Source organism: Petaurus breviceps, unplaced genomic scaffold (assembly GCF_028583685.1).
Source record: "Petaurus breviceps papuanus isolate PSGF00001 unplaced genomic scaffold, PetGlider_PUasm1.0 90823, whole genome shotgun sequence".
NCBI lineage: Eukaryota > Metazoa > Chordata > Mammalia > Diprotodontia > Petauridae > Petaurus > Petaurus breviceps.
Genome location: NW_027187352.1, coordinates 9,553,305 through 9,567,078, shown reverse-complemented (window position 1 = coordinate 9,567,078; position 13,774 = coordinate 9,553,305). Strand labels below are relative to the sequence as shown.

The 13,774-nt window shown below is 36.5% G+C and overlaps 1 protein-coding gene and 1 pseudogene across 5 annotated transcripts in view; one reads left to right on the top strand and one right to left on the bottom strand.

Moving 5' to 3' along the window:
* NARS2 (asparaginyl-tRNA synthetase 2, mitochondrial) overlaps positions 1-13,774 on the top strand; it is a 174,731-nt gene that overhangs the window by 89,764 nt on the left and 71,193 nt on the right. The gene's annotated exons all lie outside the window — the stretch shown is intronic.
* Positions 4,071-4,641, bottom strand: LOC138148386 (histone deacetylase complex subunit SAP18 pseudogene; annotated as a pseudogene).

Genomic DNA, 13,774 nt, shown 5'->3' with positions numbered 1-13,774 from the left:
TGTGTGTGTGTGTGTGTGTGTGTGTGTGTGTGTGTGTGTGTGTGTGTTTTAAGCATCTGAGGCCCCATCTGAGCTCAGGTCCTTCTGATTCCAGGGCCGGCACTCTACTCACTGTGCCACCCAGCCGCCCCTCCAGGTCTCTTCTTAAAACAAAACACAGGGGTGGCTAGATGGCGCAGTGAGTAAAGCACTGTTCCCGGAGTCAGGAGGACCTGAGTTTCGTTCTGGCCTCAGACACTTAACACCCACACGAAAAAAAAACTAGCCGTGTAACCTTGGGCAAGTTACTTAATCCCAAATTGCCCTCCAAAAGGCAGAAAAATCAAGAAAATAAAAGCTTTCAAAACAAAACACAGTTCACTGCAAAACATGCGAAGTCTTTCTTTCTCCCTCTCTTTCTCTCAAACCACAAGGACAGTAGAAGGCAAGCCAGTCCCTTCTCCACATAATATTGGGATTCAGCTCTCTTCTGAACTTACAGCAGCTACTCCAGCCTTTCTTGGCCACTCAGCAAAGTAGTTCTCCAGATAGCGAGCTCCCAGCAAAACAGCTAAAGAGTCAGCTAACTAGAAACCTTCTGTGTTTTCCATCCCCAGTTTCTTGTGACTTCTGTTCCCTGCTTACTTTCTATCTTACCAGCTTGTAATGCTTCAAATCACTTTCCTGGTGGTCAGTTATTTATCTTTAGCTTTGGAGGTAACACCCAAGAAATTCATCTTCCTGTCTGGACTTAAACACAACAGTCACCATATAATCTTGCTATAGCCTCAAAACAGTTATTTTATTCATAAAAAATAGTCACATGCAAATGAACTAATGGACCACAATGCCCTGAAGCCATCACCACCCCAGTCATTGCTCTGCCTTCAAACAGGTCGTTTTAGTCTATTTATCTGAAGGCATTTTCTCCCTCTGGTCCTCAGAACAGTCTCTCTGAAACAGTTTATGCTAGAGATCCTATGTTTCTTCACAGATTATTTTATCACTTTTCCATTTGTAAATATTCTCTTTTTGACCCTTGAAGCAACCAGTCTGTTCATACACAAAAAAGATTTACCTTCCATCGGCAGAGAAGATTCTGGCTAACCTTAAAGGGAAGGGAAGTAACATGGGAATATGGAGGAGAGGGAAGAACATTAAAGGCCTCATTTGGTAGGAGTCATTTGAGCTAAATCTTAAAGAAAACCAGGTATTCCAAGATTTGTAGGTGAGGTGGAAATACAGGCTAAGCATTGACCATCAGTACAAAGGTGCAGGGAGATGGAGCATTAAATGTGAGGAACAAGAACAGGCCAATATGACAGAACTGTAGGGAGCATGGAAAGGAGTAATATGTGAGGAAACTCAAAGGGTAGGAAAGAGCCAAGTTGTGAAAAACTCTGAATACCAAACTGAAGAGGTTCAGTTTGATTGTGGCTATAAGGAGCCACTGGGGTTTATCAAGGTGGAGGTGTGGTGGGTCTGTGTGTGAAATAGGCAAACCTCCACCTGAAGAAAATCACTGTGACTGCTATGTAAAGGATTGACTGGACTAAGGAGACTTAATGCAGGGTGGTCACAGGGGAAGCTATTATAGTAGTCTAGGCCAGTAGTAATGAGAACCTGAACTAGGGTGGAGGTTTTATGAGTTAGAGAGAAGGGGATAGATACAAAAGGTGCCATGGAGGTGGACATGGCAAGATTTGTGGGATGAAAATGAGTAAATGAGGATATACTTGGATGACTGAAAGGAAGTTGGTACCCTGGACAGTAATAGGGAAGTTTGAAAAAGGTATAGGTTTTGGAAGAAAGGTAGATTATGTTGCTGAATATGAAGACTTTGAGATGTGTATGGGACAATAGACACTTTGTGATGTGGGACCAAAGCCTCAGGAGGAATTATGGCTGGCTGTATAGATATATATTTGAAGGGTTGTCATGTGGAAAACATACTGGTTTGTTTTACTTGACCCCAGAAAACATCACTAAGAAGACTGGGTACAGGTTGCCAAAGCAGGTTTTTACTTCTTTGTATAAGGAAAAACTTCCTGAAAGTTAGAGCTGTCCAAAAATGGAGTGGGCTGCTTCAACAGGGAGTGTGTTCTCCATCACTGTTTATAGAAGGTATTCCTGTTCGGGTTACAGGTCAGAGTAAATGATCTCTAACCTCCCTTCTGGCCTTTACACCCTGTGATTCCTTAGTCTCTGTGTGGCATTTGACATTGAATATCCACTTCCTGATACTCTTCAGTCTCTTGGCTTTTATGTCACTGTACTCTTAGTATTATTCTACCTTTTTAACCAGTCCTTCTCTTGCTCCTTGAAGGCGGCTTCTTCTTCCTCTTCCTCCTCATTCTCTTTCTCCTTCTCCTTCTTCCCAGGCCACACAATTAGCAAGTGTCCGGTTTTTAAGGTCAGATTTAAACTCAGGTCCTCCTGACTCCAAGACCAGTGCTCTATCTATTGACCTACCTGCCTGACCCTTAGAGGCCCTATTTCCTTCCTCCCACACCCCTTAATGTAGTACAAGGGAGGCATAGTCCCCTTCTCTTTTTAAATCTCTTCCTGTGGCGATTTCATCTATCTTTCTTACTTCAACTATCACCTTTATGTATAGTGGACTATGAAATACATCTTTTAACTCTCCTAAGCTCATATCTCTTTCTAATTAGTTATTTGGTATTTCTCCTAGAGTATCCCATGAATACTTCAAACTCAACATGTCTAAAAATACTGAAAATATTGTTTTTCTTCCAAAGAAGTTGTTCCTTTTCCTGTCATCTCTTTTTCTGTCATTGTCTCCCAGACACCATTCTCCTAGTCACTAAAACCTCAGTGTCATCTTTCATTCCTCCCTTTCTCTTGTCAAAGCAGTTAACTGCCAACTCTTGTTAATTTTATCTATACAATCTCATTTGAATTCAATTATTCCTTTCCATTCCTACTATTAGCATTTCTGAACAAGTCAGTTACCTTTTGTATGGGGTGTTGCCATAGCCCCCAGTTGATCTCCCTGCATTCAATCTCACCTCTATTTTTTATATGCCTTTCAGATTTATTTATTTTATGCCTTAGGTAAAAGTATGATTAATTATTCCATTGCTTAAGATAGTAAAGTCCTTACTGACTACCAAATAAAGTCCAAACTCCATAGCCTAGGATTTCAAACCTTCCACAATAATAATTCTTTAAAGTTTTATTAAATTACTGTATATACACTAGACATTATTTTACATACATACATTATTTATTTACATTATTACATATTTGCATACATTGATAGGATCAAAAGTTTAGAGCTAGAAGAACCATAGAGGTCATTTAATATATCCTCTTTATTTTACGGGTGAGAAACTGAAGCCCAGAGATGTTAAATTCAGAGCCATACCTAATAAGTGATAAGAACTGGGTCCAGGCTTCTTTTATAACCTTTTTACAAAGCCTAAACTGATTTTACTCAGTTGAAAATTATATTTCCTTCTTGTGAAACTTCATGGAACTTTGCAGCTCTCTGGGCTCAATATATTTTGTAAAAAAATTATTTTTGCATTTGTCTTACATATTAAAGAGAAGTAAAGAAGCAAGTGTCACTGGATTGAAGAGAAAGTGGTGGAGAGTAAGATGTAAGAGGATTGGAAGGATTGTATCAGCTTACTAAATGGACTTAGAATGCCAGACAGAGGATTTTATATTTGATCTGGAGGTAATAGGGAGTCACTGGAATTTATTGCATAGAAGAGTCACATAGACCTGTGCTTTAGTAAGATCAGTTTGATTGCTGAGCAGAAGGTATAGATTGTAGTGGGGAGATTTGAAGGAGACCAACAAGGCTATTTAAAATAATTAATGACTCTTTGAAATGGGGATACATGGCCTCTCTCTTTTTTGGTCATGGAATTCAGGTAGTCCAATAATGTTTAAATTCTCTCTCCTGGATCTATTTTACAGATCAGTTATTTTTCAAAAAGATATTTGACATTGTCTTCTATTTTTTCATTCTTTTGGTTTTGTTTTATTGTTTCTTGATTTTTTATAAAGTTATTAGCTTCCATTTGTTCCATTCTAATTTTTTTTTTCAAACAAATGCAAGAAACAGTAAGCAAAGTTTAATATGGTCTCATGCACCCTGAGAGAGGTGGTGCCCGATTTGGAGGAGTGATTGCTATATCCAAATAATCTCCTATTTGGAACTTCTGAGACTGTAGGGTCATGGAGTCATCAGTCCCCTTTCTGCCAGACATAGTACTGCCAATCTCTTTCACTCGATAACCAGGTCTTTTAAGATCCGTAAAAACAATGGCAAAATTGAAGTGTGTACCCTTCTTTCGAGCTTCTGGGTAGACCTCTTTTACTAAACTAGTCAATTCTTTCAAGGTTGCATCCATCCAGGTGTAGATCTGCAGCTTGCTCGAAGGCACGTTTCCTCGGGAGAACTCTTCCACTCGGTGTTGTCGACCGTTATTAGTGGTGAAGACCCGCAGGAGCAGCGGGCACGTCCTCTCCCAGTCAATGGGCTTCTCTGGTTCCTTCTTAATTTCCTCCTGAGTGACGCGGGACTCCACTGCCATCTTCCTCCTTCGGCCTCCTAGACGCTCACTGTGACCTCCGACCCCGGCCGCGAGCATGAATGAATGAAGTCTCTCTCCATTCTAATTTTTAAGGAATTATTTTCTTCAGTGAGCTTTTGTACCTCCTTTTCCATTTGGCCAGTTCTGCTTCTTAAGGCATTCTCCTCATTGGCTTTTTGGACCTCTTTGACCATTTGGCCCAGTCTGTTTTTGAAAGGTGTTATTTTCTTCAGTATTTTTTGTGTTTCCTTTACCAAGCTGTTGCCTTGTTTTTCATTATTTTCTTGCACCACTCTCATTTCTCTTCCCAGTTTTTCCCCTGCCACTCTTACTTGATTTTCAAAATTCTGAGCTCTTCCATGACCTGAAATCAATTCATATTTTTCTTGGAGGCTTTGGATATAGGAGCTTTGATTTTGTTGTTTTCTTCTGAGTGTGTTTTGATTTTCCTTGTCACCATAGTAGCTTTCAATAGTCAGAAGAGTTTTTTTTTTCCATTGTTTGCTCATTTTCCCCACTTATTAGTTGACTTTTAAGTCTTTGTTAAAGTAGGGCTCTGCTTCCAGGGTAGAGGGCCCACTGTCTCAAGCTTCAGGGTTTTTGTGCAGCTGTTTACAGAAATACTTCTGGGGACCTCTAAGTTTTCAGTTCTTGCAAGGTAGTATGATCTAAGGAGAGGTGTTTACTCCTCCCCTGCCCCGTGAGTAACCACAAGCTCTCTTTTCTACCCTGGAACTGTGAGGAGAGTTCTCTGTCCCCTGTGGCTGCCAGCTCTGCAATGCTAGTGCGCCTCCTTATCCAGGAGCTGGATCAGAGGAGTCTTTTGTGGTATAAAAAAACTATAAACTAAAGGGGTAATCATCTTTTGAGGAATGACTAAATAAGTTGTGGTATGTTAATGTAATGGAGTACTATTGTGCTGTAAGAAATGAAGAAATAAATGATTTTGAAAAGACGTGGAAAGACACTTATGAATGCAGAGTAAAATGAGCAGAACCAGAACATTTTAAACTAAAACATCAGTACTATAAAAATGAACAATTTTGAAGACTTTTGTAAACTAATGAAGAAAGAAATGAACAGACCCAGGACAATCATTTATGTGATGAACAGTACAGCAGAAACAGACAACTTTGAAAGCTGTGGGAACTATGATTAATACAGTGACCATTCATGATTCTAGAGGACCACTGTTGAAACATACTGTGACAGAGAGATGATAGATTTAGGCTGTAGAATTAGACAATAAATACTTTGTATATGGAGCAGCGAGGTGGTGCCATGGTGAATAGTGAGCCAGGCCTGGAGTCAGGGAGACTTGCCTGCCTCAGTTCAAATCTAGCCTCAAACACTGTGAAACAAGTCACTAACCCTATTTGCCTCAGTTTCCTCATCTGTAAAATGAATTGGAGAAGGAAATGACAAACCACTCCAGTATCTTTACCAGGAAATCCCCAAATGGGGTCACAAAGAGTTGGACATGACTAAAACAACTCAATAACAACAGAATTTTTTAATATAGTTATTGAGGTAATTAATTTGTCTTTGCTTTACATATTTATTGCAAGAGATTTGTTTTTCTTTTTTTTTCTCTAATGGTATGGGAAGTAGGAGAGAGATAAAATGTGTGTCTATGTATGCCACAGATATACTTTAAGATGAAGTCACTGTGTTATTGGTTTTACTTTACTGTTTTACCTTGTTACAGGAGTTCGCTCATGAAGTACAAGTAATCTGTAAATGTTTGTGATATAAAAGCATAACACAACAATGAAACTGAAAGTGACAAAAAGGAAAAAGGAAACTTGGGATTGTCAGAGGCAGACTTGAAGAGGAAAATTTATTCCAGGTTTGAGAGACAGATTATGCCAAGGGATGGAGACAGAAGATGAAGTATTATGTGTAAGGAACAGCAAGAAGACCAGTTTGACTAGGTTGCAATCCGTCCTGTTCATTTAATAACATTAACAATTGTGCAGTAACTCGTTAACTGTCATGTTTCAGTTCTGTGAACATTGAAAGTGAATGAATAAGACAAGCACATTCTATTATTTGACATTCATTAAAAATATGACATTTATCTCACTAATATGACTAAAATGCACTATTCTGTCTTAAGGTATTCATTTAACAAACATTTATTTAATCCCAACATTTATTTAGTAGCTACATTTGCCTATCCATTCACAAATTACTATGATAAATACTGTTATATGATATCAAATAATCAACAAACATTTATTAAGTACCTGCTATGTGATGGAATAGGAAGCTGTCCTAAGAACTGGGGATACACAGATAAAAGTGAGGCAGTACCAGAGAAAGCATAGGGGACTGGATATTATTGTTAGAAAGTTATTGTTTGAGAAATCCCAAAGATGTTAGAACAGTTGGCATGAGGGACAGTGAGGAAGCGTTTTTTTAAGTTCTTGCTTATGTAACATGAGGCATGATGGTAAGAATATAGAATATAAAAAAAAAAGCTAAAAGCCTCTGTTTTCTAAGAGCTCACTTTTTAATTGATAATTCAAAAATGAAAATACGTAGGTATATGTAAGATACATACAAAGTTGATAGAAAATAATCTGTAGGGGAGAACATTATCATCTGGGGGAATTAGGAAGAAGGTGGGATTTGAGCTGTCGTAGAACACCAGAAAGACTAATAGTCAGAGGTGAGGATGAAGAGCACACCAGGGGATAACCAGTGCAGAAGCATGGAGGTAGGAAACATAGTTTGTTGTTTTGGGTTTTTTTTTATTGTTTTACTAGAAGCTATCAGTGGATTCTCTTGATTGACACTTTATTTCTGTATTCTGATATTCTGGGCAATTTTCTTTTTTATTTCTTGCATTTTGATGTTTATGTAGTTATTTACAAAGTATCATTATGACTACCAGTGTTGTGAGATCTTAGAAGCTTGTAAAGGGCAGTAAAATATGAGAAGACTAGAAAGGTAAAAAAGAACCAGGTTGTGAAAAGTTTTAAATACCTTAATGTTAGAAACACAAACACAATTGATACCAATATTTGGGTATCAAAAGAAGTTTACTGATGAGAAGTTCAGAGGAATTGAACACCTCTGGCCGGAAGTGAACTCCATCCTTCTTTAGGAGGCAGGGAGTGCTGAATACCAAAGTGAGAAGAGCTTTATATTGTTAGCATGGAAACCTCCCTTTAGAAGACGGATTGGCCCATTCTCTTCAGGGTTTCAATTTTCCCCATATGCCCATTACATATTTCTCCTAGATATGTAAAGCATGACCCCCTACCTTCATTATGGATCCCATATTCTACTAATGAGGCTCTAATTTTATGTGAGGTATGTTAGATAATATACATAAGATTTGTCAATGAAGTGCAGTACTAATTTTGGAATATTCAATCATTGACCTCTACTGGCTCAAACTGAATCAGTTCTTATCTGAATCTGAAGGCCTTTCAAGGCCTTTGTCTACCTTCTGATTGGTCGGGTCCACCTGCTATCTGCTAATTCCCTTTATCTTACTTCAATAATGTCTAACAATTCTATGGAAACTTAATTCCTTACTGTTTCTCACAATTTATTATCAGTAGTTTGTACTTCAGTAATTTTTAGCAGTTCTGTGGAAACTTAACTCTTTGCTGTCTCTCACAATAAGAAATGTAATAATAGCTAGCATTTTTATAGTACGGAGGACTTTATTCTTGATCCTAAAGAAATAGAGAGCCACTAGAAATTATTGGTTGTGGGAGGTGTTATATGTGTGAGACGATCACACCTACACTTTAGGAAAAAAAATCACCTTGGCACTGAGTGGAAAGATGGATTAGACTAGGGAGACACTTAATGCAAAGAGACCAGTTATAACTAGTCGGTCATATTAAGTACCTACTGTGTGCCAGGCACTGTGATAAGCACTAGTTATAAGGTTATTATAATCTTGATGAGAACCTAAATTAGAGTTGTGGTTTTATGAAAGGAGAGAAGATTTCATAGTGGACTGAATATGTGGGGTGAGTGCCAGAGGGGAGTTGAGAATGACACTGAGGTTGTCAGCCTCAATAATTGACAGAATAGTAGTAACCTGAATTGTAATAGGAAACTTGGGAAGAAGGGTAGATTTGGGGGAAAACATGATAAATTCTGTTTTGGATATTTTGGATATGCTGAGTTTGAGATGCGTTTGGGGCATCTTATTCAGTATGGCCATAAGGCAATTGGTGTTGTGGAACTAGATGTGATACAGGTTGCATGTAAAGGGGTGGTCCTAGACAAGGAGAAAGGGACACTTCATCAAGACAAGAATGAAGGAGGAAATGGTGCTGGAAGATGTTTGAACAATGTAGGATAAGGAGGGAAGAAGATGGAGTTTTAGGTCAATAAGAGATAGTGTGCTTGATAGAAAAGATCAAGGGGAAGATTTATCAGGAGAGGCTTGAGAAAAGATGAGAAGTTTGGGAACAGTTGCTCTGCAAATTGGACTGTTGAATCGGTATTGACTTGCTGAGTAACGGCACAGTTGATATTAGATAACAAAATTTGGGAGAGCCAGTGCAAAGTAGGCACAGATATAGGAAGTGGAGTGTCATGTGTGAAAAGCAGCAGATAAGCCATTATGGCTGAACTATAGACAGTATGGAGGATAGTAATTTGTAAGAAAACTGTGAGTGTGGGTAGGGGCCCTCCAGAACAGCTAAACAAGTCTGATCATCCCTGAATAAATATTGTAAGACAAAAGAAAGTGAATCGACACCTGATGAGGCAGCGCACCTTGTGGAGCACCAAGAGAGCGTGGGATCGTAGCAAAATGTTCCTGAATGTTTTACAAGAAAACTAAGAATTATGAAAATAGAATTTATGACATACACAGCCAAGGTAATTATCTGAGTAAGAAAACTAATTCACAGTGGTAGTTCTCAACCAAGAAACAAAAGAAATAATAACTGAGAATGCAAATAAGCAAAAGTAAAGGAAATCTTGAAGAAGAGAAGCAAAATGCCATAAGGTTAAAAGAAAATGTGATCTCTATATAAGTAAAATATATTGATTTTGAAGACAGGAAGCATAGAGATAAAATTAAGGGTTATAGATGTCCCAGAAGAACATGATAAAAAGACAAACGTGAAAATGCAAGAAATAGTACAAAAAAACTGCCCAGAATATCAGAGCACAGAAATAAAGTTCCAATCAAAAGAAGCCACAGATCACTTCCAATAAAGGAACAATTAAAAAAACAACCTGTGCTTCAAACTTCAGGACACAGTGCTTAAATCAAAGAATTGCAATGACAATAAATTCTTCAGGAAATTAGGAGAAAGGCCTTAAAATATAAAGGAATGGAAATGCAAATAACAAGACTATTCTGCACCCACCAGAGGTATAAAAGGGAATGAAATATATTCCAAAGATAAAGGAGCTCAAAATGCAACCCAGGATAACCTACCCTGAAAAGTCATGCTTAACTGTTAATGTTAAAAGACGGACTTTCAGGAAAAAGAGACATTTGAAGAATTCCTAGAAAGAAAACCAGATTACACAAGTTGTTTGCTTTTTTAATACCCCATACCGCAGAAATACATGACAGGTAAACCATGCCTGTAATCTCTTAGAAAGAAGAGAGTCGGCATGGGTAAGGAGGCAAAGAGAGAAGTTAAAACTGAGGGTAGGAAAAGGGCAAATTTGTTTCAGTTGTGGTAAGGCATACCACTGATAAATGGTACCATAGTAGAAAAGATATTCTGTAAAGGAAGATAAGAGCTTTAAAATGTGTATAGTCTTTAGGTATTTGATGCTTAGACCACTCATGCTGCCTCAGGAAAGGGGGAATCAGAGCTCTTGGGTACAGCTTACCCTTAGAAGAGTGGAAGAACATATGCCCAGTAAGATTTCATGGGAAATGAGTTAGGGAGAGAAATGATTATGGGGAGAAAAGGATTAATGAACTGCGTGGTCAGGGACATAAGAAAACTCCTACCTTCTGCAAGAGGGAAGCACAACAGAAAAAAAGGTCCAGAAGGAATGATTTACAAGACAATAATAAGTTAAAAACTATTTAGAAGAGACAACCCACAGTAGGTACTTTAGAAATTAATGCTATAAGGAATATGGAAGCTAAAGAAGGATCAAATAAGTATAAAAGTCATGAATCAAGAAATAAAAGTCTCTAGAATAGACTGAAAGGAAAATAAATAATGAAGGCCCAAAAAATGAAATTTTAAATAACTAATGAATAAAACAAGTTGAAGGGAAGAAGAAAAGGGAGGATTTATTTGACTACTTAATTGAGAAGAAAAAAACAAATTTTTAAGTTAAGAAAAACCACAGAAAGGGGTAACAAATGGGGAGGGTTGGAGACTAAACAATGAGTGAAGAGCAGTTGGGAATAGGGTTGCCTTAAAGTAGATTAAGCTAAGATAACTGAAGAGACAAAGTACTTGTGTTTACAGAGGAAAAGGGGAAAAAATTGTAATTTTAAAAAAGAAAATATTATAAATAAATGTATGATAATGTAAACCCAGCTCTAATAACTCTAAATGTAAATTAATTAAACAGTTCAATAAAATGAAAAATTATGGATTATATACATAAAGTTTATATATTATATACATAAACAAAAACCTTATAATCTGTTGCTCGCAAAAAACACAGCTAAAAGAACAAAGATAGGCACAGTAAAAATGAGAACAGAACAAAATCTATTATGCACCAGGTGAATACAAAAACTCAGGAGCTGAAGTCTTTCAGTAAGACAAAGCAAAAACAGACATTCCTAACATAAAAAAATTAAAGAAATTACACTATGCTGAAAGCAAACATAGACAACAAACCAACACCATTTTAAAATTTATATGCAGCAAATGCCTTAGCATCTGAATTCACAAAGGAAAAATAATTGAACTACAAAAAGTTACAGATAACTATAATATGGTAGTGGCAGGAGATTTCAGTATCTCAATTCTGGACAAATTTAACAAAGACATAAACAAAGGGAAAGATAGAGAAGTGAATAAATTACTAGAGAAATCAGAGCTTAAAAGACATGGATTCTTCTAAATGGGATTATATATGGGGTGGCTAGCGGTACAGTGAATAAAGCACCGGCCCTGGAGTCAGGAGGACCTGAGTTCAAATCTAGCCGCAGACACTTAACAGTCACTTAACCCCAATTGCCCTACCCCCTCTCCAAAAAGTAAAAAAAAAACAACAAAAATAAATGGGATTATATATGACATAATAGTTTTACAGAAATAAAGGTATTACAAACAAATGTAAATAACAGAATTATTAAACACATCCCTTACAGACCATAATGCAATAAAATAATCACCAATTGGGGAAGCACAAACGAAAGACATAAATCCAAGTGGAAACTTAGCATTAAAATCCTAAATAATGAGTAGATCAAAGAGCAAATGATAGAATTTAGGATTGTGTGTTTATTATGTAATTATGTAAAAGGAGAAGCATAGTGATGAAGTGACATACCAAAATTTCTGAGATGCAGCTGAAGCAGTTCTGGGGAATGAGGGAATATATCACAAACATACATTGAAAAAGTAGAAAAAGAAAAGATTCATGAAAATATTCATTTTTTAAAATTACAAAACCAACAAACCTGAAGTAAGCACAGAAAAGATTATATTAAGTATTAGAGGAGAAGTAGATAAACTGGACACCAAAAAAATCTATAGAAATTATAAATAAAGCTAAAAGTTAATTTTTAAAAATACTAATAAATTTGATAAATCTTTAGCCACTCTGATTAAAAAGAGTGTAGAAAGTCAAATCAAGAAAATACCAAATGAACAAGGTAAAATTACAACAAAATTGGAAGAAATAAAAAGAATTGTCAGAATTTACTGTATATAGTTATATGCTAAGAAAACTGAAAATACAGAAGAGAGCAATAACTTCAAAAATTTATGATACCCCAAATAACAAAATAGCAAACAGAGCTCTTAATTCAGTCTCAGAAAAAGAAAGAGAACTAGCTGTAAAGGAACTACCAAATTGTAGGGGAGGAAAAAAAACAGCTACTGCAACAACAACAAACTCCCAGTCATCATGTGTACATAGGAGAATTCTGTCAAACTTTTAATGAACAATTGGGACCTCTACTGCACAAATTATCTCAAAAATTAAGAAGGAAAACACCTTACAAGATTCCTTTTATGGGATATAGGCCTAATGCCAACAAAAGAAGAATTACAGATCACTCTCATTAATGACTATCAATTCAGAATTTTTAAATAAAATCCTGTTAAGACGACAGCTGATTCATCCAATAGAGTATACATCATTACCAAGTTGGATTTATACAAGGGATGCAGGGATGGTTCAGCATTAGAAAAACAATCAATATAATCATATTAAAAACAAAACCATACGATTATCTCAATAGATACAGAAAAAGCCCCAGATAAAATATAATAATCATTCATGCTGCAAACCCCCCAAAGTATAAGCATAGAGAACACTTTTATTTAACAACACAAACAGTGTCTATTTGAAAACAGAAGCAAGCATCATAAACAATTACTATTATTTGACATAGTTTTGGAAATGCTAGCAATAGCAATAAGATAAAGAAATTAAGGAGTATAAAGAAAAAGGGGAGATAAAATTATCTTTTTACTGATGATGTGATGGTTTACTTAGAATATCCTGGAGAATCAGCAAAGATAATGAGATATCTTCAGTAAAGTTGAAGACTACAAAAATATACCCTCAAAAATGGGTATATCCTCATTTCATAAATAACTGGAGGAATATTGAGTGCTCATGGTTGAGTTGTGTGAATATAATAAAAATGACAATGCTGCCAAAGTTCATTTGCAGTCTTAATAGTATGTCGATCATTATCAAGGAGATACTTTATAGAACTTGATAAAATAATAGCAAAATTTATTTGGAGAAACAAAAGATCTAGAATATCAAGGACAGTGATAAATAGTATGAGACTAGCACTTTCAGACCTCAGACTATATTATAAAGCAGCAGTCATCAAACTCGTGTGGTACTGGTTAAAAAAATAGATCAGTGGAACAAAATAGAGAAGATGGCATCAGAAACAAAGGAACTCAATAACCCAGTGTTTGATGCAGTTGGAAACAAATTACCTAGGAAAGAACTTGCTTTTAGATTTAAAAAAATACCCAACTGTCGGGGAAACGGAAAAGCAGTCTGCAGAAATTAGACTTAATCAGTGCATCTAGGATAAAAAGGTAAACAACAAAATAGGGGAA